General features: G+C 40.5%; 1 non-coding gene across 1 annotated transcript; it reads right to left on the reverse strand.

The window, feature by feature from the left end:
- Positions 1-1,965: 1,965 nt before the first annotated feature.
- trnai-uau (transfer RNA isoleucine (anticodon UAU)) lies at positions 1,966-2,059 on the reverse strand. Its single transcript has 2 exons — positions 2,022-2,059; positions 1,966-2,001 (listed from the first exon to the last, which is right to left on the reverse strand). It is a non-coding gene; the product is annotated as a tRNA-Ile (tRNA).
- Positions 2,060-6,242: the final 4,183 nt, after the last annotated feature.

The raw sequence follows: 6,242 nt of genomic DNA on the forward strand, positions 1-6,242 counted from the left end.
GAGTAACGCCGAGGTCCTTCACAGTTTTATTTGAGACGACTGTACAATCATCAAGATTAATTGTAAGATTCAACAGAAGATCTCTTTGTTTCTTGGGACCTAGAACAAGCATCTCTGTTTTCTCAGAGTTTAAAAGTAGAAGGTTTGCAGCCATCCACTTCCTTATGTCTGTAACACAGGCTTCTAGCGAGGGCAATTTTGGGGCTTCACCTTGTTTCATTGAAATGTACAGCTGTGTGTCATCCACATAGCAGTGAAAGTTGACATTATGTTTTCGAATGACATCCCCAAGAGGTAAAATATATAGTGAAAACAATAGTGGTCCTAAAATGGAAGACAAACCATTCACAGAGACAAACTGAAATCTTTCCGACAAATAAGATCTAAACCAGGCCAGAACTTGTCCGTGTAGACCAATTTGGGTTTCCAATCTCTCCAAAAGAATGTGGTGATGAATGGTATCAAAAGCAGCACTAAGGTCTAGGAGCACGAGGACAGATGCAGAGCCTCGGTCTGACGCCATTAAAAGGTAATTTACCACCTTCACAAGTGCAGTCTCAGTGCTATGATGGGGTCTAAAACCAGACTGAAGCATTTGTAATACATTGTTTGTCTTCAGGAAGGCAGTGAGTTGCTGCGCAACAGCTTTTCTAACATTTTTGAGAGGAATGGAAGATTCGATATAGGCCGATAGTTTTTTATATTTTCTGGGTCAAGGTTTGGCTTTTTCAAGAGAGGCTTTATTACTGCCACTTTTAGTGAGTTTGGTACACATAGAGAGACGTTTATTAGGTTCAACATAGGAGGGCCAAGCACAGGAAGCAGCTCTTTCAGTAGTTTAGTTGGAATAGGGTCCAGTATGCAGCTTGAAGGTTTAGAGGCCATGATTATTTTCATAATTGTGTCAAGAGATATAGTACTAAAACACTTGAGTGTCTCTCTTGATCCTAGGTCCTGGCAGAGATGTGCAGACTCAGGACAACTGAGCTTTGAAGGAATATGCAGATTTAAAGAGGAGACCGTAATTTGCTTTCTAATAATCATGATATTTTCCTCAAAGAAGTTCATGAATTTATTACTGCTGAAGTGAAAGCCATCCTCTCTTGGGGAACGCTGCTTTTTAGTTAGCTTTGAGACAGTATCAAAAATACATTTTGGATTGTTCTTAAAGCAATGTCTTTGGTTTATTGGATATTTCTCTGAATACAATGTGTGACCAGAAGGAAGTTGGCAGACCTGCAACCCTTGGACAGTGTAGGTTTGTCATCTGGAGCTGAAAAATAGAGAGCCAGGGAGGAGAGGAAGAGTGCAGTTTAAAGGTTTATCATAAATACTGACAATTCTATAATGAATACATATTAGAATAATAATAGATAATTGAGTGATCAATAGTATGATTGTTTTGTGTTTTATATACTCAATCAAGTAGTGTCCCAAGGTGGGATCGAACCGTATCTCAAAAGCAGCAGAAAAAGTCAAATAAGGTCACCAAAATGTCCGTTATGGCAATACACGACTGGCCCCCGCGATGGGAGTGTGGATGATAGCTATTTTGTTGTATGTCTTCATAAAACAGCAGGAATATCTGTTAATGATAACATGTAGCTAAGAAATGGCATGTCGCTAAAACATGACAAATCGTGATTAAATCGAATCAAATCAAATTGTATGGGTCACATACACGTGGTTTGCAGATGTTACTGCGAGTGTAGCGAAATGCATGTGCTTCTAGTTCCCACAGTGCAGCAATATCTAACAAGTAATATCTAGGCTACTCTACCTACATTTTTATATTTGTGTCTAACAATATGTTAGAAAAGAAAGTCCCTACCTGATATCGTCTTTGTCTACACTGCTTAATTGTCAGTCACTGACAGTTTAGGTAGGTACTGAGCGGCTGGTTCACGTATTCAATGTTATCTCAAGTTCAACGTACTTGCAGTAAGCAGTAAGCAGTAAAAATACTGCTCCAGGTGAGGCTCGAACTCACAACCTCGGCATAGCTCTACAATGTACTGTCATATAAGTACCGCGCGCTAACCGATTGCGCCACTGGAGCTCCACTTCTACGGCTCAGCAATAGAGATTATGAACAGTCTAAACCGGATGCTATCTTCTCTTTTTTTAATGATTTATTTATCGGTAATTAAATTGTCTGTTATGTGTTACAACACAACCAGAACCATACAGCAACACCCATAGAAACCGATCAAGACCCGACTAAGCTTTAATAAATTACTGATTTGCCGAATCAGTCGTTTGCGTTGTTTGAACATCGCTAACTAGCTTGCTAACGTTAGTTCGCCTGAACTGCTCATTGGATGGATAGAGAGCTATCTGTTGTCGAGTCTATTGTGACTAAATGGTATTTTCCTATATTGGCCGTGTGTATTTGACAGCTAATCTGGAAAGTGATATAATATTGTGTGGTTGTAGTATGAATATTAATTTCATAACAAGTTGCTAATTTCTGTGAAATCGTGGCTGCTACAGGGTCCTGACTAGTTACCACAGCCACAAAGTTATGGCTAAACCCCACATAGTTCTACAGTGTTCCTAACCGTAACCCTAATTTAACAACACTGCTAACCTTAATTCTAGCCCTAACCTTAAATTAAGGAACAATGTCAGCATTGCTGTTTTGGCAAAAAAGGTAGGTGTATAAAACAGTATCTTGCAGGATTCAACCGTTGGAATTGTAAGAGTTGTTGCCCTGTCCCTGTGGACTTTCGATCACCATAAAGACAATGCACAATACAGTACTTGATTGACTACATTGACACATCAACTGGTTTGTGATGTGATGATGTGGATCAGTTGGTAGTAGAGAATCATGCTTTTAACTCTAGGCTTGTGGGTTCAATTCCCATGGGGGACCAGTATGAAATGCATGCCCTCACTACTGTCAGTTGCTTTGGTTGAGGGTGTCTGCTAAATTGTAAAACGACTGATAGAAATAAGTTCCATTTGCAAAGTATTTCAAGAAACTGGAAAATAAATATCAAGCAAGTATTTATATATTCCACAAGTATTAACTGTTTTGCACAGATAATTATCAGACTGAAGTTACACATGCTGGTAAACACTCAAATACATTTAGTTAACCTTTTTTCACAAAAGTAGTGCACTAGTCCTGTGATCGTCCTGCAGCACCCCCACCCCCAAACTACTTCCCGAAGCTATGTTGACTAAACGTGTTCTTTCTCTTCAGGCTACCCTCTATAACATGATGCAGTTTTGCTTGTGTATAATAATCTATTTTCGAAAAAGAGTCCATTGTTTTATTGTGGTATGGTTATGTTAACATTGTAAACTGAATGAAAAACACTGCTAGTCTAGACATGTATGGTAGGGATAGTTTATTGGAGGATCACAATTCAACATGTCAACAACCATACTTGACAACATGAATTCAGATCATTATCATCTATCCACTAACTTAAGCAATCATCTGTCTTGTATCTGGATGGATGGATAGATGGAGGGAGAGAGGGATGGAAATGTAGCATATGTAGCTGCCTTCTTTAACATATGCTTGGGAGATAAATCTGTCACATGACCTTCATCTCCAAGGAGGCAGATTAGCAAGAACTAATCTTATTTCACAAATGCATGTCTAGACTGAGCTCCCAGCAGACTGTGGCTCCTGCCAAGCTCCAGGATATCGACGGCGAGGGGATGTAGTGTGGAGATATGGAGCTCATTAACTTCTTCAGGATTGGTGGGACGGTTGAGCTAACATATGCTAATGCGATTAGCATGAGGTTGTAAATAACAAGAACATTTCCCAGAACATAGACGCATCTGATATTGTCAGAAATATTAAATTCTTGTTATTCTAACTGCACTGTCCAATTTACAGTAGCTATTACAGTGAAAGAATGCCATGCTATTGTTTGAGGAGAGTGCACAGTTTTGAACATGAAAAGTTATTAATAAACATATTAGGCACATTTGGGCAGTCTTGATACATCATTGTGAATAGAAATGCAATGGTTCATTGGATCAGTCTAAAACTTTGCACATACAGTGCTACCATCTAGTGGCCAATGTCTAAATTGCATCCGGGCTGGAATAATACATTATGGCCTTTCTCTTGCATTTGAAAGATGATGGTACAAAAAAATACAAAAACAGGTTGTTTTTTTCTTTGTATTATCTTTTACCAGATCTAATGTGTCATATTCTCCTACATTCCTTTCACATTTCCACAAACTTAAAAGTGTTTCCGTTCAAATGGTACCAAGAAAATGCATATCCTTACTTCAGGGCCTGAGCTACAGGCTGTTAGATTCGGGTATGTCATTTTAGGCCAAAATTGGAAAAAAGGGGCCGATCCTTAACAAATTGATGGGAAAGGAAAATGTGAGAAACTGCTCTTTAGTCCACCTGGGACTTGATTAGAGAGTGTGAAGATGATGATGATGATGATGATGTCATATTGCCCTGCTCCTCCCATGACAGACCCTTCTCTATTGGCCACGAGAGACTGAGGGGACGAGAAGAGAAACTGATTTGTGGATATGCAACTGGTATGTGTCTTCCCCACGCATGAATGACCCGATCTGCATTGTGTCCCACCCACCACCCGCCAACCCCTCTTTTACGCTACTGCTACTCTCTGTTCATCATATATGCATAGTCACTTTAACCATATCTACATGTACATACTACTTCAATCAGACTGTCTAACCAGTGTCTATGTAACCTCGCTACTTTTATAGCCTCGCTACTGTATATAGCCTGTCTCTTTACTGTTATTTTATTTCTTTACCTACATATTGTTCACCTTACCTTTTTACCACTATTGGTTAGAGCCTGTAAGTAAGCATTTCACTGTAAGGTGATCTGTTGTATTCAGCGCACGTGACAAATAAACTTTGATTTGATCACCATTTTTCAGCTACTTAGCTGTTAATGCTACTTTGCTCACATTTTTCTCTCTCTCTCTACCTCTCACCCTTTCCTCTTCCCTCAGGAGAGGTCGTCTATGACTCTTGCCAAGATTCCCTCTGTCTACAGGAGTCTGATCATTCGTGGACACAGCCAGTGAGTCAGTTTTCTTTAGAATACAGGAATTAGCTAGTGTATGAGAAAGTAAAAGAGAAGTAATCAGGTATATTGTTGATTTCTTAGTTAACAGTGGGGGTGGGCTGAGGGGGTTGGCCTATTCATCTTACAGAGCCCTGACCTCTGATGTCATCACCCTGGTTGTGTGTCATCAATCTGGACCCAGACAGTAAGAGCTGATAGTAGAATAGTAAGTCCTATGCACTTTTTCAGATTTTGTCACATGCTTCACAAACAACAGGCTTATACTAACAGTGTAATGCTTACTTAAGGGCCATTCACAACAATGCAAATAACACAAATAAATACACAATGAGTAAAGATAAATTGGCTATATACACAGGGTAACAGTACAGAGTCGCTGTGCAGGGGTACAAGGTAATTGAGGTAGATATGTACATATAGGTAAGGTTAAAGCGACTAGGCAACAGGATAGATAATGAGAAGTAGCAGCAGCATATGTGAGGAGTCAAAATAGTTAGTGCAAAAGGGGGTCAATGCAGATAGTCCTGGTAGCTATTTGCTTAACTATTTAGCAGTCTTATGGCTTGGGGGAAGATGCTGTTCAGAGTCTTGTTGGTTCCAGACTTGGGGCATCAGTAGTGCATGTCGTGCAGTAGCAGAGAGAACAGTCTATGGGTGGCTGGAGTCTTTGACAACTATAAGTGCCTTCCTCTGACACCGCCTGGTATAGAGGTCCTGGATGGCATGGACCTTGGCTCTAGTGATGTACTGGACCGTACACACTACCCTCTGTAGCGTCTTGCGTTTGGATGCCAAGCATTTGCCATACCAAGCGGTGATGCAGCCAGTCAAGATGCTCTCAATGGTGCAGCTGTAGAACTTTTCGAATATCTGAGGGCCCATGCCAAATCTTTTCTGCCTCCTGAGGGGGAAGAGGCGTTGTCGTGCCTTTTTCACAACTGTTTTGGTGTGTGTGGACCATGCTAATTCCTTAGTGATGTAGACACAGAGGAACTCTCAACCCGGTCCACTAAAGCCCCGTCGATGTGAATGGGGGCGTACTCGGCCCTCTGTTTCCTGTAGTCCGCGATCAGCTCCTTTGTCTTGCTGATATTGCGAAAAGTGGTAAGTGGTAAAAGAAGGGGATTTTAAGGTGATGAACTCAGCCAATAAAACAGGTTCAAACATAGAGTACAGTCAATTTAAAA

This window comes from Oncorhynchus mykiss, chromosome 1 (genome assembly GCF_057628025.1).
Source record: "Oncorhynchus mykiss isolate SJ-2025 chromosome 1, ASM5762802v1, whole genome shotgun sequence".
NCBI classification, from domain to species: Eukaryota; Metazoa; Chordata; class Actinopteri; order Salmoniformes; family Salmonidae; genus Oncorhynchus; species Oncorhynchus mykiss.